Source organism: Zootermopsis nevadensis, unplaced genomic scaffold (assembly GCF_977971745.1).
Source record: "Zootermopsis nevadensis isolate Lab colony 2312 unplaced genomic scaffold, Znev_1.0 Znev_ptg000015l, whole genome shotgun sequence".
NCBI lineage: Eukaryota > Metazoa > Arthropoda > Insecta > Blattodea > Termopsidae > Zootermopsis > Zootermopsis nevadensis.
This window is the reverse complement of record NW_028259147.1, coordinates 3,507,370-3,527,379: the sequence shown is the minus strand read 5'-3', so window position 1 is coordinate 3,527,379 and position 20,010 is coordinate 3,507,370. Positions and strand designations below refer to the sequence as shown.

The window sequence follows — 20,010 nt, the reverse complement described above, 5'->3', positions numbered from 1 at the left end:
AGAGGATAATCAGTTACCGAAGTGTAGCAGGAACAAATCCCCAGAGGTCTCCTTGTGGGTTGGCAGCTCTGACCCTGTGGACGGCAATCTGTTAGGCGTACAGGGACGTACGATTGTCGATTATTCTCAGCTGCTGCGAAAAATGTTCCGGGCTTCTGGGTGATCCCTTTGATGATGCAAGCACCTCTGAAACGTCGATAAACGTCTACGGGACTACATGGCACTACAACCTCGAATCCTACAATGTTGGAAGATGTACAACTTCGGGTTATTTTAGTGTGCCTTGAAATACTGCCTTTACCAATTGCTGACTTAAGTAGTTCTGTATGAATAAAGGTACAGCCCTACATTCGATCTCCTGAATTAGGAACGAAGTTTCAGCGTTTTATAGAAACACGTACGTAGGATGTCACTTCACCGCTGTGTTCCTTTTAAGTTTGAACCTCTTCAGTGATACGAGAATGCCGTGTGTTATCCGCTGAGAGGTTTAAATACGCAACTCTTCATAGTAGATTTGTGAGTGAAAGGTAAATGCAGTTCCACGCTCTGTGGGCCTCGGCATCAGTGATCAGTTTAATTTTTCGTCCGCGTTACCCCCAGAGAAGGAGAGGAACCCGGGTGATCCCAGGATAAGTCTATTCCGTGGTGGTTGAAAGAAAATTCCTGCCCATGATGAGGATCGAACCTCGGTCTTTCATCATTTAACAGCGAGTTAGTGAATTATTCCCACAAAGGAGGAAAATGTCACTGCGAACGAGTGAAATAGCTTTGAACTGATAATTGATACAAATAATAATAACTAACTAACTAACTAGATGGCTTACCGAACCCGAAGGTTCATCACCGAATTAACCAAAGCCCTCCACCGGACCCTGTCCTGGGCCAACAAAATCCAGTTTCCTTCAACTCCTATCTCCCATAGATCCCGCCTGAGATTATCCTCCCATCTACGTCTAGGTCTCCCCAGCGGTCTCTTCCCTTCAGGTTTCCCAACCAGTACCCGGTGCACACCTCTTGTCCCATCCATGCGCGCTACATGTCCCGCCCATCTCACTCTTCTCGACTTAATCACCCTCACAATACTGGGGGAGGAGTACAGATTTTTAAGCTCGTCATTGTGCAGTTTTCTCCACGCCCCATCGTCTTCCCTCTTAGGCCCAAATATCCTCCTCAACACCCGATTCTCAAACACCTGCAATCTGTGTTCCTCCCTCAGAGTGAGTGACCATGTTTCGCACCCATACAAAACAGCAGGCAAGATTATTGTTCTGTATACTTTAATTTTCAGGTTCTTAGAAATCAGACGGGAAGACAAAATATTTTGGACTGAGAAGTAGCAAGCATTTCCGGAATTTAGTCTCCTCCTAACTTCCTCACAAGTATCATTTTGATTTGTTATTGTTGTTCCCAAATATTTGAACTTTGTAACCCTTTCAAAGGATTTATTAGCCACCCTAAGATAGTTCTGCCCGCCTGTCTGACGACGAGATACTAACATGTACTTAGTTTTTTCTGAATTTACTTCCAGCCCCTACAAATAATAATAGGAATAATAAACAGTCTGTAGTCGTGAATAACTATGGTAACCGATGGATCCAAGCGATGATTCCCGTCACTGAGTACCAGACGATGGGCAGTGTCGTTTGGGGGGGGGGGGGGATCAGGTCTACTGACGAAGCTGCATTTGCAATTAATTCAGAATTCATTGTATTCGATGGTTGTTTTGGTCTGAAGTTCACAATGCAGAACCTTGCACGTTTTATGTAGTTGAATTGAAAACAGTGTGCTTCTATCGGAATTGATAAGAGTGCACAGCGCTGGCATTGTTTTGAGAATTTAATTAAACTAAAATAGTTAGATGTGTAGATGCGATGGACCATAGAAAGTTTCGAGTAGGTTAATCGGTTTTAGTAAGTGTTACAGGAAAGCAGCTTTCTGGGTTTTAAAAATGTTTTCCACGCTTTTGAGACGTGTATGGGCCAGCTAGTCTCTGGTCGTAAAATTCGGGATAAACGTCCATTATACATTCGTATTTTTTTCTTCAACTGCAATCAGGTTTACAAATATTTCGGCCTTCATATTCTTGGTTGGATTTACATTTAACCATTCCCACGGAGCTCACAGGTTTTCGGTTAAGAAATTTTCTGCCATTTATGAAAACCGGAGATTCACATGAATTCGCCCCTGGAAACGGCTGATAGATGATGAATCCGGTACAAACCATGTTTTCTTATGTGTCCCAGTGGCTTCGTCCCCAGTTTTAATGGCAGCGTGGCACAAAAGTTTTCTCTTCGGTTATAAGAATTTGAGTTTTATTGAAGTGCATAAATATTTGATGTAGTATTCCTTCGTACTATCGTTTTACGTCAAGTATCTTACAAATGCACAGTGTGATCAGTTGTTTTATCTATTACATTGAAATTCTCAGTGGTGTTCCCCAGTCTACACTCGTAGTGAACTCTGTGAGATTGTTAGATAACATTTTGTATGATTCGATGAGAATGGTAAATATATTTTTAACTTCTTATCTTTGCATCGACAATTTTCAGAACCGAATGTCCATCCACTGACTTGAAATGTCTCTTAATTTATTTATTTTTATTTATTTAGTGTTCTGTCTGACGACAGGTCCATATGAACAGGATCGTTCTTCCATCCTTTTCTCGGACTGGGACCTGTTCATATACGTTCTTGGCAGATGATCCAGAAGTGGTTTGCCATTGCCTTCTTCTGTGTGTGAATGGAGTAATTGTTGGGATGCCACGGAGGAAAACTCCGTGTTGCCTAGACCACGGCCTTGCCCAACACAAGTTATAAATTCGGGCACCGCCGGGAATCGAACCCGAGACCCCAGAATTTATCTTAATTTAATCATAAATATTTAAGCGTGGATCCCAAAAATAATTGATACTGATTTGTAAACTGGAAGAATGTTGGCTAGAAAGGAACTGAGACTTGCAGGCGTAATTATTTATCTGCGAGTTTCATTGTTTTGTAACTTCTCACCCATTGGTATGTTTTTCTGCAGATCGGGTATGTTCTGTTATGATTCTCGAATTTATTATATTTTAGCGCAACAATTACATCGCATGGAAGTTAATTTCACGAACTTGTGGAATAAATTTTGCTTTTAAACCAAATCGTGTTGTTGTTCTTTCACGCGGCTTTAAACACATCCACGCACGAAGATGATCAGAAGGTGGGAATGATTACGATAGTAAACGTAGCTCTTTGATTAAATGATGTGGATGTAAACCTTGCTTTATGCAAATTTATTGCTTAAGTGTCCATTTTATGAACATACGCGCCCGCGCACACATATGTGTTGAGATGTAGGGGTTAATTGGACGCCCTGAGCTCAAAGGGCCCGTAAGTTCATACACTGAATTCTGAGGAAGAAAGTCCTACTTGAAAAGCGGCCCATCTCATTGGTCAGGCGTATATCAACTTCCTCTGCTAATCTCTCGGCCCTGAATAGAATTAGTAGCGCAGGATAAAAGTTTTCCGTTTTAAAGCAGAGTTTTGAAACAACTTTAGCAATGCTTGTCGTTTTAATTTCGTACGTTTTTATGCCCGACGGCAGGTCCTCTGCTCCCACAAGTGCGTATTGAAGTCCCGGTCTCTTGATTGCCTGATTTCATTAAAGAGCCTGTGTACCACGGAGTTTGATCGTTATGAAAACTAATTCTCGGCTGTTAGAACCCGAAGGATCAACAGGCACATATCCTCATATCCTGAGCCATGTCGATTTAATACACGTTACAATAAACTAGTTCATTAACATCGATCTCAGTGTTGAACTTAGGGAATTTCTCCATCTACAGAATGGCCATTCTAACAAGGAATTCTCTTTCTTAAATTCGAAAGGGAGTTTGTGATTGCCCGGAACCGTATTTGCATTCTACGGCCATTGTAGATTCCGACTTTAACCCGATAAAGCAGAATTTCGTCTGGTATTAAAAAAATTAGTTCTTACCGCAAAGAAAACACCACGCGCCTCCGATACAAAGATCACCTGGTTAATGTTGTTCAATGAAATAAAAACTGCTGTTGTGATAAAACGTCACGTGGGGAAAATATTTACAAAAACTTAAAAAAATGCATTAAATTTACAAATGACGTGTCTGTGACCGGATTTTTATCATACATTTAGGCCCCTTCGTTGTCTGAGCGTCTTTTTAATTGCAACCACGACGTTTCGGAAGGTTCTTCTACTTTTGTCTTCATGTGATAGGTAGGAGGTGCCCGTCGGTCGAGTTGGTCCAAGGTTCCAGATGGCTTTTCGCTACATCATCCGGACTCATCTTACCGTTCGACGCGGTGTTACGTAGCAGTTGATTAAACGTTGTTACATAAGTAAATAAACATGTTTTTAAGAATATTGGCGTTATTTAAGACACGTGGACAGAACTAAACACTAAAAATGGCTGTCTTCTGGGTTGTAGAGTCGTGTAGTCTGGTAGACGTTTACCGACGTTGCAGAGGTCATTGCTGGCGATTAGTAAGCACAGGAGTTTATTCATCGCCCTGATGATGGTTGCAGCAAAGACCTCTGAAACGTCTGTAAGCTTCTACCAGACTACACGGCGCTACAACCCAGATGACAGCCAGCCATCTTCAGATTCATCGCCGTGAAAACATCAAATCCTATGAATTAAACACCGTTCAGTCGTGATTTCCGGTGAGTAGAAGCGAAGCGAGATGCAGGCGGGACCCGAATCCTTTGTTGACGTCAACCCTATTGAGTTCAATTGTAAATTACGTATCGCCCACTTCAGTCTGTATAATGGCTATATATTTATGGGTTCCTATGTTATGAGAAACTGTTATTATTTCTTTAATCAGCGTTAACCATTTGTTCGTAATGGAGACACGTTGCGTTTTCTTTGCGGTACGGACTGAATTTAAGTTATTTAGACGAGTATCGGCAACAGGTTTAAAAGCTCTGTTTCTTGGATGACCAGAAATTAAATAAACATGAGATAGAAAGCAGAGTGAAAGTGTAAGTGAAAGTGATTTTTATAAATAATGGTCTCGATACGGGACGTAACAAAAGAACTTAAGATAAGGGGCTTTTACAATGAATGACTTGCAGGGTTTTTTTTGCCGGTGTGCAATAACAAAACAACTCCAAGAGCAGAACGAGATAAAGGCAAGGATTTGTGTTTGTGGTGCAAGAAATTAACAGAATTTCATTGTTTTGTTGTGCTGTTTTGTGTCTGCTGGGTGATTCATACAGTTCTCTACCTGGGATTTGCGTGGCGCATACAAATCTGACTTCGTGGTTACGTCACGCGAAGCCAAGGTTTTAATTTGCAGGTAGGCGGACGTATCGCGTTCTGTTCTGTGTTTCTAACATGCCACGTAGCAGAGTCCACCCTGATAATCTGCTAGTTGCTCAGGTGGCCATGAAATTCTCTGCCTTCTATGGAATCCCATGTACCCAAGAGACCCATTATTAGGCCCTATCCTGAGTCATATAAATCCTTCTGAAACTACCCACCATATTGAATGTAAATTTGTTAATATTATCCTCACGCTGCTCATTCCAGTTTGTGACAGTCGCACTCTGATTTCAAACGGTAAGTAACTTCGGTGTTACATAAACTTCGAAATATTTTGTAAGGTTGTCCGTGGCGTACCGAATTATTACACTCGTGTATCGAATAAACGATATCGAGTTTCGACCTTCTCATATTCGACTAATTTTAGAATTCAACAGTTACGACTGTGTGCAATTTATTATACCGAAGTTCGATTTTCGATTGGTCGAAGCTCGTCTGTTCGATTCGGTCGCCATGAAAGTGTGGACGCATGCAGATATCATACCTTTTTAACTTCCCGACCACACGAGCGTCAGTTTCAGTTCAGGCGACATGTTTTTCCGGTTAAATTTGTGCCGAATGCACTTGTTTTTGAGCCTGTGTATTAAAAAATGTGCTGACATTGAATAAAAGAGCATACGCGGTACTGACAGTGCAGGTGTACCAAATAAAAAGAGCTGATTGTGCCCACAGTTATGAACTGAAATTAGAACATTTGAAGCATATTGAAGGGCAGAGGTCACTCTGAAATTGCACGATCGCGGGATAGCTCAAGTTATCGATAGGCGTATAGTCCCACCAAAGTCCAGTAAGAGAAATTGAAAGTATTTGTGATTGCATTCGTGTTTCCTTTCTTTTGCATTTTAAAGATTTAATCGTGTTACGTTAACACGTTTACGATAGTATTGCATACAGTATGTTACATGTAAAACTCTCTCTGAACTACAACTGTACGCCGTTGGTAAATTTTGGAGACGAGTTGCTTTTTAGTTTGTATTCGTTTGGAGGAACTTACGGGACAACTTTACAGCAGATTCTTAAAATGTCCACCATATTCTCGAAGACAAGCATGTATTCAAATTTTTGTTACCAGTATTGTTGTCTTAATAGGTACTTCCATGTCAGGACACTAATTGTTAAATGCTTCACGAACAGCGGAAAACTATTTCGATGCGAAATTATCAAACGTTCTTCACCATGTTCGCACCTGCACGTCTTTTGCGCAGATTCCTTGCGCAGCGGCCTAGTAACAAAGTTTACCTTGACATGAGGGTCTCTGGAGAGTTTGGAAGAATCAGTTACACGGGGGGTGGACCTTATCTAATTTAAATTTTGTGTCGCAGTGCTCGACTGTTGTCTGATTGAGATTTAAATAGTAAATTTTGTATTTAAATATCATGTAATGTGTTGGAACTCATCTCTCAATTATAGCATGGAAATTTATGGGTAAACGGCGTTTGGCATGTGTTTGTTCGAGATTCCACCGCGTTTTTGGTAACACATCGCCGTCGAATCTCTGGAGAGTCACTTTCGTATCGTCATGGAGCATTGAGTCATTAACGGCGCATAAATGCGGTTAGCCGCTGGGTTTACGTCAAGTTCAACCGGCGTGTGGAACAAGGACTGTAGTTGTCGCCTGCTCTACCAACAGAATTCCAGCAAATGTCTGTCTGTCTGTTGATGTAATTAAAATTTAGCAGGCCGGTATGTTGTGGAAGCAACCTGCTGCAATTTTTGTTTGCGATAATTAATTGAATGATTAACATTGCAGTTATGACCTCGTTTGAAGAACAATTTGCCTACATCGTTAATGTCACCCTGTCGTACTATTAACTGGGCTGTATTTTCAATTTTGTTGTCGTGTTTTTGTAGTTTTAAATGTGTTTTAAGTGTCATTTCTGAGGTCCTGCAACGAGTCCTTTACGCCTTATTAGCGACGTATACTGTCTGGTACTGGCTCCGTGACTTATGACACGCGTAGCTCCGGAGACCACTTGCCTAGAAATTGCCTGTTTGCGCTGGTCGAATACCGAAAACAAATTGAATTAATCCTCTCTCTCTCCCCCGTACGGGTAAGCTTCTCGTCGGAATTTCGATACGGATTTCGTAAAAGATGGTTTTATGACGCAAGCAGTCGATATTTATTAATTGGTAGAAAAAGAAGCCTTGTTGTGAAACTCAACATAAAAATTTCCCCAGCATTTTCGGTGTAGTGTGTGTGCGCGCGCATCCAACTTACGCGCTTTGTTCCGCGTTTGCAAAAATCTCACATCGTGGTAAATGCCTCAGAATTATTGGACAACCACGAAGTTTGTGTGACTAATCTGAAGGAAATCTTGGTATGTCTTTATAACCAGTGGAAAGACGGGTGTAGTTGCATCCTTTGATATCAGTACAGTACCTTGCAAGTTCAGAGACAGGGCACAACATATTTTTGGTAAGAAATCCTATGCCGATTCGCTAATACTCTTGATGGCGTTTGTACCCATGTCTGTGTGTTCCGGCCTGTGCAATGCAGTAATGTTACTTGCACATCAGCGCTGTAGGGGGGGGGACTCCTAACTGCCTTTTTAAGTGCAGTTACGTCACTGGTAGCAGGTACATTGCAATATCCATGAAGGTGATCTCATGCTACGTTCCGCCCAAATCAGGGGAGACCAAGGAAGAAGGCGTATTTTTAACTCCGATGTCGAACAACTTCGAGTCCTTCCTGCAGCATGATCTGTGTATGTTCCATTTTAAAATGTCTAATTTTGTCTTCGAAAGTGTAACTAGTTCAGTATCATGCCCATTGGGGGGGGGGGGGGGGGGGGGGGGGTTAGCAGTTGAACGTTCGCGTTGTACTAACCACAGCAAGACTTAATTCGTTCTTATCTCGGTTTTGGTGCAGTGCCCCAGGTGGTCGCGTTCGGGAGGGTTTCATGGGCCCCCTCATTATATCGTAACATTGATTTTAATTACAGGAGCAGCATAACGAGAGGCGTAGCTCTTAGTAATGAACTTCATGTGTAATATTGGATCATGGATTTGTTTGGTACGGCGTTGCAGACATGCCAAACGTTTTCGTCGTTGGTGATATCGATAAAACCAGAGTGAAGCGTGTATCATGGCGATAAAGACTTGTTACTTTGTAAAATGTTAATACGCCAGCTTTTTAATCTCGTGGTCTTGGAAACCGAGTGTAGCAAAAGAATGAGAGGGAGGTAGCCGAATTATGGCAGAAGTTTAGAGCAAAACTAAACGAAATAGTTAACCAAAAGGAAACGGTCGGGGGAAAATAGGGTAGAAATTAAGAAAACTGTAGCAGAATTAGAAGTGGGAAATACAAGAGAAAGGAAAGATGTCATGTTATAGGATTTGAGGTTTTCGCGGCTTTGAGTCTGAAGATGGCTATCTTCTGGGGTTGTTGCGTCCTGATGAAGGAGGCAGCAAGGGCCTCTGAAACGTCGGTGAACTTTACCGGACTACACGGCGCAACAACCTAGAAGACAGCCATATTCATGTTAAATGTTGTAGTAATTTACCGCAAAACAAGTGTAGTATTTCGCGAAATAAGGGCATTGGGGTTAGTGACAACAAATAGGACGAAAATGTTTCAAAGAACGTACAAGTATGAAGTGAAATCCAAGTTATATGTGTGTCATATTATGCAGAGTAGAGCCTCGGGACTGCTGTATGGAGAGGAGATGAGATTAGAAAGGAGAAGTCAGCATTTCGCTTTTATAGCGGCCGTTCGTATGCAAAGTACAGACTCCCGCAGTAAGGCACCTGGAGGGGAAGATAACAGGCGGGTTGCACAGATGCTCACACTAAAAATATTGCTACAGAATCCCTGGGTACTTCAGCTCTTCAAAGCTCACTGGTATCAATATGTACCACCTGCTTTAATAATCTATAACTCTGTATTTCGTATTTGTGGTTCTCACAGTAAACATCCATCATTTCCTTAAACAGAGTTAATAATTCGTTATTTTTGATGGAGAATTGTTTTCTTTGCGGTTAGAACTGAATTTTAAAATACCTGTATTAGACGAACTTCGTCCTCAAAAGAAATTATTTCTTCGTGTATGCTTTAATACCCCGTCCAAATGATTGTGAAATTGAGGGAAGTGGTTTCCTCCATAGCCCATTCTGTGTGTCTGTTAACCTATTTCCTCCATTGTGTTAACGGTGCACACTTCTGTGATATACCGGAACGTAATTTAATATTTTCCTTGCTTGTTGCAACTCGCTGCAGGCACGAATAACCGGTGCAGTTGATCCATGAACACAACAGAAGAAACCGGCCTGTCTTCAGGAGGTATTGATCTCAGCGTCTCATCCTTGGGTGACCTTGACCTGAACGACTCTGGCCATGAACAATAACTACATTCGTTAGACCATGCGCGCGAGAGGTTTGGGTCGCAGCGGTTTTTATACCGCGTTGATGGAACGCACTGTTTCAGTAGGAAGCGAGCGCACGTGCGGTAGTTTTACCGCTGCGGTGGAAATAGAAGACGCTACCTGCGTGCGCGCACGAGCGGTGTTTGCCTGACCTTGGTGTAACAGAATAGGAGAAATGCCGGCACCGTACAGTTCGGCCATATCCGAGTACAGTGACTAAAACTAAAGAGAAACTGTGGATAGACGTATTTGATTAATCACTATATCGATTAATTAAATAAATAAATCAATCAAACATCAAATTCACGTACTATGAAATATGATGTTCATCTTGGAGTTCTCTGCAATTGTTGTTTGTCAGTGTTTATCTGAGAACGTAAGTCTTTTGTGAAGCTCTTTTAATACTAGATTTCACCCAAATCCACCCACAGACACTGGGCTGGCTATAACTAGAAGCATGATAACCACTAGGACAGAGTTTCCCAAATTTTTATACCTTTTTAAAACATTACATAAATTTCACGCCCCCATTCCAGAACAAGTGCAAGCAAACAGATTTGACATAAAATTTAGCTGTGAGTATACAGCACTGTATGTGCCACGGTGGTCTAGCGGTTAGAAGGCTGGCCTTGTAATCCTGGGGTCTCGGGTTCGATTCCCGGCGGTGCCCGAATTTATAACTTGTGTTGGGCAATGCCGTGGTCTAGGCAACACGGAGTTTTCCTCCGTGGCATCCCAACAATTACTCCATTCACACACAGAAGAAGGCAATGGCAAACCACTTCTGGATCATCTGCCAAGAACGTATATGAACAGGTCCCAGTCCGAGAAAAGGATGGAAGGATCCTGTTCATATGGACCTGTCGGCAGACAGAACACTACAAATAAATAAATACAGCACTGTAAGACAAACTGCCTCAACCAAGCAAAGGATGTTAAAAATATTTCTCCATATTTCGTTAAAAAAAGTTTTTCACCCCCCCCCCCCCCCCCCCCCCAGAAAACCACTTGCCCCCCCGAGGGTGGCGCGCCCTACACTTTGGGAACCTCTGCACTAGGAGATCATACATGCTTCTGTTTTGTATCGAACCCAGTACGAATTTAAGGATGGATACTGAGAGGCGAAATGTGGTCTCTGTGTCTTTGTGGTTGAAACGAAAAGACTCGATAGTTTTTCGATCTTGATGCGCTGTGACATTTAGCGTTTTTGAAACAACAGTCCCTGACGGACAAAAGTAACTCTTTTAGACCGACTCGTGGCCTCATAGAAATGTTCTTTGTAAAGCTGCGAGGGCCAGGAATGGAAAAGTGCGTGCCGAAATACAGACACCGGGTGTGGGGAGGAGAGGAACAGACATGCAGAAGAATAAAACAGCCCACTGCCTGAATAAAATGCCACATATGACCCTTTAAAGCCAAGTGGTAACTGTGTGTCCCACCTTTCTTGACATTCAGTAGCCCTGCGTCTGTCTCTGTATGGATTTTCGTATGATTCTCGGTGTGAACGGGGACTGTTTCTTTAAACAGCTTTAATAGATTGATTAGTGTATGAGCTGGTGATGTGTTGTGTTTCCTCTCCACGTAATTTTTAACCTCGTTGCTAGGGAAAGGTGTGAGTGATCAGCTCTGGCTGTGCTGTTCGACCGCTTTACCTCCGGGTAAAAGTCGGTGGTGCAGACTCCGTAAGAAGCGAAGAGGATAATCCTTGTGAGATTTTTTGGTATTTACGGCTGTGAGGATGTTGTTCTTTTGTCTTTTGGCGCCTTGTAGACTCGTCGCTAGATGCCAGCGTGTGCACGCCGCCAAAACCCGGAACACTGTCAGAAGAATCCTTCACCGTTCCGAGAATCGAACCCCGGTCGTGTGTCCTGTAAACCAGTGCGTGAGTTACCCCGAAGCGCGGTTGGATATATTACATAAAGTGACACTTGGAAAATGGTCTGTTCTTTGTTGAACTTTTTTTTTTATATTTCGCTTGGTAAAATGTATAATTTTGTAGAAATATATTTAGTCTAACCAGTTAGGTCCATTTGTGAATATACGTACCTAAAATTCAACGCGTCAGAGTGTAGACCATTTCAGACACTGCACAGCCAGTAACAGGCAGAACTTACGGTGTTTGGCACATGCTTTGCAACAGAATTAATTAGCATGCTTCGTTTGTGTGCAAATTCTACGTTCTGCATGGGAATACTTGCTTGCTGTCTCAGTTTCACAACCAATGTAATGGTAATTCAGAGTCACGTTACTGTAACCACTTTGCAGATTTCAGTGCCTGTCTTGTTTTGGGTAGGCATCTCTTTAGTTCTCGCGTCTGGTTTTACTCAGCCGATCGAGGGAAATTAGGCATTTAAAATCACTTTATTCATGACACGTACAGTAGTCGATGTAGTGGAATTAACCAATCGAAAATTACCGGGTAGATATAGTAGGCTGTCCTGTAATACATACGGAATGAATTGTCGTCGGTCGTAATTAAATTTTCTGTAGGTTTTGGTCTTATAATGTTATAAGCGTGTGGAAACAATATTATCCTTTGTTTTCGAGTACAAAAATACCTGTTATGCCAATAACTCATTAATATGGCATCAGCTACATTATCTGTTCCGTGTGGGTTCAGGGTCATATGGATATTAGTGAATAATTAATTTGTTAAGAGGGGAAGCAGCTAACCGTAGTTGATTTGCATTACGATATGCATTTCACTTCGCATAATTCTGGACCTGTTTTGGACTTAGAACAGTGACCATGCTGAGAAGACTTTTTCTTTACAGTATTTCATATTACGATGATGTAAATTATTGTTCTATTAAAATTTCTGTACAATTAAATATTCATAATTAACCGATTAATCTGTGTTATAATAGATTGAAATAAATATACAAAACACGTTCCTGAAGCTAAAATACACTGGATAGAAAATTAAGCGTTAGAGCTTTCACAGCTACTGAACGGGCAGTCCACCGTGTGGAGGTATAATTAATTATTTCGGAGATCGTGTATGTCTCCATAATCAGGTAGACGTGGCTAATAAAAAGTGATAAAATATCTGCCAGTATAATGAAGAGCCAGTTCGTTACCTGCAGACGAGTGCAGAGCCTACTCCTGAAACGTCGTTTTTTTTTTTTCAAAACACACCTCAGATAATGAAAGTGTACATTGTATTTTTGCAATAAGTTCCTAATTTCGCAACATGCAATGCAAATGATCATGAAGCCGGCTTAAATCCAACCCAATAGGCAATTTTATAAGGTCATCACTGCTTGGCGCGTGGGTGACGCCACAATTGTAGGAAACTTGATAGCGAATCTTCTAGTCATTAAAAACTCATTTGACTGTGGACTCGACTGTGTATGACGGACTGCCATCCAGAACTGAAACCGGAGATAAATGTTTTCAGCATGCCAATACTTGCAACGGGACCGTTACGAGCTAATATTTTTGCCTCTGTCTGTACCTCAGATCCTGGAGGAGCTTCTTACATCTTGGTCGCTTCACTTTATATTCAAATCCCGACTGAGGAACTGAGTGCATTAGCAGGGAACATTTGTGCCCGTCTGTTTATACAGGGTGTCCCAAAACTTGCTTACACATTTAATACGGAATATTAAACTTGTCAGTCGGTTGCTTACCACTGTCATCTTGCCACGAAGCTGAAGGTGGTCATTTTGAACTGTGCATTCGCTTTTTCACTAAGTGCCAGTGCTAACGTATGTAATGGTTTAGTTTATTAAAATGTCTTTATTCCATTTATCGTGTGTGTAGGTTTTTTTGGGGCACACTGTATAAATGTGAAGAATAATATAAATTCGTTGTGTGCGTTCCCTTCACCGATTAATGGCTGCTGTACAACGTACATACTAAGATTAACTATGTTCGTGTCAGGCTTAAGCGCATAGTCGAAGGCTTTTTACCGCAGAGTTCCGGGATCGTACCCAACGTTGTACGTGTTGGATTTGTGGTGGACAGACATGCCTTGGGTTTTCCTTTTGTTATTATAATTCTGCCACTCATTTATCGTCGTTTGGGAGGGATGGACAAAGGGTCAGTTTTGACGCCCACTTCCACAGGGATTAGCGTCAATAGGAGAATAACATCGCTAAAAATAAGACAAGTTGATTACTGCTTAAGTCCCTGGCTTAGCCGTACAGGTGATTCGGAAATTAATTGGTGCATTTTAAGGTTGGCGTTGAATGTAAATGAGGTGTGGCTGTAAGTGAAGAATGTAGGCGTAATGTTAAGTTGATTATCAGACTCCATTGCTGTCTGTTTTAGTCAGGTCCAGTCTAATGGGATGAGAGAGAGAGAGAGAGAGAGATCTTTTGTGGCTGAATTTTTTGCATTTCATTTGATCGGTATAGTTCATCGATATTTTGGCTGTTGGATTTGGACACCCCTGGATGCACTTGGGGGGAATTGTCTGACTGACTCTCAGCGGAAATTGAACTTTTTATTTTTTTAAAAAAAATTGGAACATTTAACTATAAGCCGGATTTATGAGTTGCTGTAAACTATTGGTGTTATGTTTATTGTGCGTTACCATGGCGTCGAGTGATAAAGGAGTTTGAAGCACGCTGTTGGTTGAGCTGAACGTATCAACATTTTCATTTTTATTGCTGTCTGTTAAATATTACTGAGCATCATTACACGGTGTTCTCGTTTTGTGTATTTCAGTTGGACGATGCTGCGTTTAGCACATTTGCCGTAGAGTCACGATTAACTCTTTAAAACCCAGTGGCAACTAACTATGTAGTATCGGATTTACCATTCAGTAACTGCATTTATGGCTTTCGTATGATTCTCAGAATGCTTAGCTGTTATTGACAAGAACAGCACTATCCAGTTGATCTTTGTCATGTAGGCGCGTTGTTTTCTTTGCGGTACGGAGTGAGTTTTTATATATCATTTAGAAGAGCTTTGGTTTCAGAGGGTCAATTCGCCACTCGTCTTGGTATTATTTAAGTTTTAAGTAACGTGAAGATATCCGTCTTCTGGGTTATTGCGCTGTGTAGTCTGGTCGATGTTAACCAACGTTTCAGAGGTCATACTGCCTCCGTCATCAGGGCGATGAATCATTATTCATATTCATCGCCCTGATGACGGAGGCAGTATGACCTCTGAAACGTTGGTTAACATCGACCAGACTACACAGCGCAATAACCCAGAAGACGGAAATCTTCATACTCACCGCCCTGATGACGGAGGCAGTATGACCTCTGAAACGTTGGTAAACATCGACCAGACCACACAGCACAACAACCCAGAAGACAGAATTCTTCATACTCATCGCCCTGATGACGGAGGCAGTATGACCTCTGAAACGTTGGTTAACATCGACCAGACTACACAGCGCAACAACCCAGCAGACAGAAATCTTCATACTCACCGCTGTGAGAACCTCAAGTCTTTAAGTAACGTCTTTAATTTCCGAACTCCAGGATGCAAGTTTCGGCAACTTCAAAGGATAATGATGATTGCTGAGAGTTTATACGTTTTACTGAACAATTTTCTGCAGTATTAGACTTAAAATTATTTAATAGTTTTTACTTTTAGGTCGTAAGTTGTGTAGCGGTGTTATTTTGTTGCTACATTTATTATTCAGGTACGTAATCGATGTGTGTTGTTAGAAGTGTCATTTTATTGGAATTCTTAAATGTCACCACGTAAGACCACAACCTGACTTAGTTAACTCCAGTTCATAACCACTAAGATAAGCGTTGGACGCACCTTTCCACCTGGTAGAAGTTTGCCGACGTTTCAGAGATTGTTACTACCCCTGATGATGGATGCAGTAAGCTCCTACACGACGTAACATCACGGAAGATAAGTCATCTTTAAGCTCGCTGCCGTGAGAATCTGAAATCGCAGTTCATCGTGATTTATTTTGATGTGGTCTGTATTCCTTTGTAAACAAACACGTGGAAGTTCACATTGCATTGGCAGACGAAGTTATTTGCCCTGACGTAATACGGTGATGTGTTGGTCTGCAAAGTTTTGTGCTGTCGATGTCGTTAGAATAAAATCTTAACGAATTGCCCTTTGAAATAAAAGGATCTGAACCACGGTGTATTTAAAGTGTTAGGTTATAGGAAAGTTGGAAACCTATCAAAGTTTGACTGGGGATGGAGTGAGGGTAACGGAAGACGAGAGAGTTGTAGGCTGATGTAACTTTTAAAAATAATAGATGAAGTCGTAGGATTTAAAATGGTATTGAAGTTTCTTCAAAGAAGACTGTTAAGAGATTTCTTTTGTGCGGGCTAACTCTTTTTTTTTTTCGTTTATGTGGCATTACATTTGTTAAACACAACTTCCGTCTCCCAAGTTGAGATTTGCCGTGGAAACGTCACTAAAATTTTACCGGGCTAACCCAGAAATCAGCCATCTTGTAATGGCTGTGGCGTCTGTCAGTGTAAAGCTTCTTGCTGTCCAGATCGAGTTGTATGGCTTCATGTTGCCACCGCTTTTAACATTAGGCGAGTGTTACAGATGTTTTAATGACAGTAATGAAGTGTGTTAGGAAATTGTTCTTCAAGACAAGGTCTTAACCTTTCTTTTCTGTCAGCATGCTTCAGAAGTTCAAGGTGTTCATTACTCACTCTTACATTTGTTTTGAAATAAGACTCGAGACTTCACGGTAATCATCATTTCGCTGTCTTAAAACCAAACAGTTCAGAAAATATAAGTCATAAGAAGTAACTGTTTTTTTTTTTACAAACTTTTCAATAAGATTAACTCTGGCACTAGATTTTAAGTGACGTCCTGCTGTCTCTTCGTAGTCTTTTGTACTTGATAATCAAACTAGTTTACACATATGTGAAGCCGTAAGTGGGGAAAAAGACATCCAAAAACAGGAATTCCTCAGTTGTAGCGCGTAATATCAAGAATTTAGGTTAAGGTGAAAACTAGTTGAAGCAAAAATAACTTTGTCATCGTAGATGATCATGACCAAATGTAGGTATTTTACAGTTTGATGTTTGCTCGCTTCGATGCATGTTTGGTTATGCGCACAGAGACCAAAATGTTCTCACTAATGACGCTAAATAGCAGTGTTCGGGTTTAGAAGTGCTGGTACTATTAGGTAGCTTCTAGTATGGTTCTCAAAAGTTTTTAAATAACGTAGTACGTAGTATGGTCGATACTTTGTCCAGCTCTAATGTGAAAGGCGGAAGGCGATATAGATATTTACATCAGGACACCAGGTCGGAGAATAGATAATTTAAAGTAGGTACAATGAGAAAAAATATGCATGTATATGAATTACCATGAATACTGAACGGATACATAATTTTAAAAGTAAGCCTACAACTTCGTACGTTCACAAACTTAGGTTTAAGATAGCTGCTGAAGAAGTTTACCAACGTTTGAAAGGTCTGTGCTTCTACTAGACTGCACAGCCCCGCAACCCAGAAGACAGCCAGAGCCATCTTTGGACTAACTGCCGTGGAAACCTCAAGTCCTACTAAGCGTCTTCATTTTTAAAATGTGTGACGCCACACACACAGACAACCAGAACCTGCTTTTAAATTGAGCTTAGCTCTTTGAAGCCAGAACTTGTCAAAGTAGTATTTATAAAATTCAGTCCGTACCGCAAAGAAACCACAAGACTTCACCATTACAAAGATCAGCTGCTTGAGGAAGTAATCGATGTTTACAGTGAGAATCATACGAAGCATAAATATACAAAATTGAGTTATTTAACTGTTGAAGGAGGTGGAACATGGCAGTTGCACATTTGGTTTGAGCATGAACACGTTGCTGAAATATGGAGTTATGCAAGATCTTGGCAATAACATTTGTGGGTTTTCTAAGAAACTAAGAGACGTTCCTCTGCATTCGCTTGCATTACGCCGCTCAAAGAACGTGCAGTTGCACAGATGTGTTGCATAAGTACTTTTTTCTTCTGTAGCAAGTGGTCATGCGATTTGAAAGTAGGCTGAAAGAGGAAACGAGCAGAACGAATCGGATCCCATAATCTGCTCCTGAACATGAGTCAGTCCGTCTGTCTCTGGCCATTGGTCCTTCCCTGTTGGCTACCAGATAACAGGATGAATGCCATGTCTGAGATAAAAATGCATTTGCGTACTTTTTGCAAGCTTATGTTTAATAAAGACGTTGCAGACTTGCCCAATACCCCGTGCACAACGTATGGTTTGATAAAAATGTGTCATCGGGATGCGATTTGTCATGTTTTTCTTTTCTGTTTATAGACTCCATGTTGTTTTTACTTTATTTTCAGAACAGAATGCTCCAGTGAGATGCTTTCCACACGCGAACATGTGAGTACACAAATTAGAAGTAATAAGATAATCTTTTGTAAGCTGTAGTGGTCCAGTTTTATGAAAAGATACATTTTGATTTGTTATATACGGTATCTTTTCTGTTCGTCTGAGATAAAATATGCTGAAGAACGGGGAAAAAAACATTACTTTCATATCTCGCGTTCATTTTATGAGTCTTGTGCTTGGAACACACAATAACCGATGTGAATTACATCGGTCGATGAGATGGCAATATTGGCAGCTTCATATTGATGTATCGCCACTCTTTCGTCGAGGTTTCATCTCCCTGATGATGGTGGCAGTAAGTTCCTTAGAAACGTAGGTTAATACCTCCCGGACTTCGCAGTGCACTATTCTAGAAGACATTCGTCTTCATCTGTAAAGGTTGTTGGCGTCGTACTGTGAGGTTAAACTTAACGCGCGTGGGTGTATGGTCCGGCTAGACTGAAAATGACCGATAATTTGAAGGAAAAAAGCGAATATCCATTGATACATAGAAGCATCTACTTTGAATAATGTTCTGAATTCTGTGATCATGGTTAATTTTACTCATAAATAAAACATTTCGGTTTAAAGTTATAGGCGTGTCACAGCCACACTTGTCAGCAGTTCACTGCTTGTGTATTAATGTGGTCGCGTTCATTACAACGGGGCCGCACGGACCGCGATACATCAAGTCGCGTCTATGTCTTTCCCACACGCTGCCTTGGTGTGAACCTCTTCCCTGTGACAAATGACAGTCGACCTTCTGCCGACTGTTTGTAGGAATGATACACAGAACTGGGGAGAATGCAAAGCGAGAACAAATGACGAGTTTTCCGCTTTCGTGGATTCCCCAGATGAGAATTATTCACACTATTTGCTTTGTTGTGTCATGTTGACACATTACTTTTAGTGCGTATGGAAATGGGAATGTTTGTCACTGTGGGGCTCGCGGGCTACGTGTGAACTCTTGTGGAAATAAAACGTAGCTCGTTTCCTGACGTCTCCGTGGATGACCTGACATTGTGGTAACTGTGTGGAATTGGCATGTTTGGATACATCGAAGCCACTCTAAAGCCTTGCTTGTGGTAAATCTGTGGTTTTATCTCAGTATACGTCAGATAGATTTCCTCAGCGAATGCAGCTGTGTATTAATATAACCGAAGGGTTCAACACCGTAAATACCAAAATCCGTCGCGGATGTGATCCGTAAGCCATCTCACTCCAGTTAGCATCTTCACGGCGTCTTCCCATAAGATACGTATTATCTCTCTTCCCACATTGTCACCCCCAAAGTTTTGCTTAAATAAGTAACGCGCTGTATCTAGTTTGCGTTTGTAGTTTGATCCTCAGTCTAATTATATTTGGCGAGGAATGCATATATAGGGTTTTGATGGGCAAGCCAGAAGGAAAGAAACCACTTGGTAGACTAAGACGTACGTGGGAGGATAATATTAAAATGGACCTTAGGGATATCGGGTGGGGTGGTACGAACTGGATTCATCTGGCTCTGATTAGGAACCAGTGGTAGGCTTTTGTGGACACTATAATGAATCTTCAGGTTCCATAAAATTTTCGTAATTTCTTGAGTGGATGATCGACTGTTTGGCTTCTCAGGAATGATTCGGCTCCTTGGAGTAAGTAAGTTTGAACCTCGGACGAGGAAAAATTCCCATTTATAAATTTTGGATTGATGTTGGTGTTAGAAACAGTTGCTAATTTCGTTCTGGTATCCATTCAACGTGCGAAGTTTAAACTGAGAGCTGTTTGTAAATGTGTTACAGCTAACTGGTCAGTGATGAGGAGTATGTGGTTCGTATGTTTGAAGGTGTAGGAATATGTAGTCAGAAGATTTGTGCTGATGGTTGCCCGTGATTATGTGCTTTTCTGGTTCTCAGAAGAGAATTTCGACAGGGTCACTGAATTTTTGGAGTACGTGGATGGAAAATATGTAACATTGCACGACGAAAGCCAAGAAGTCAGCCATCATCTGGCCACCGTGAGAACCTCAAATCTTAAATATAAAGTTTCGTTTTGGAAGG

At 41.3% G+C, this 20,010-nt stretch overlaps 1 protein-coding gene across 1 annotated transcript in view; it reads left to right on the top strand.

Moving 5' to 3' along the window:
- Positions 1-20,010, top strand: part of LOC110828029 (glutamate [NMDA] receptor subunit 1) — a 136,886-nt gene that overhangs the window by 23,301 nt on the left and 93,575 nt on the right. Inside the window, exon 2 of the mRNA XM_087349069.1 lies at positions 17,944-17,983. The gene's annotated coding sequence lies outside the window, so the exon portion shown is untranslated. The remainder of the gene's footprint in view (positions 1-17,943; positions 17,984-20,010) is intronic.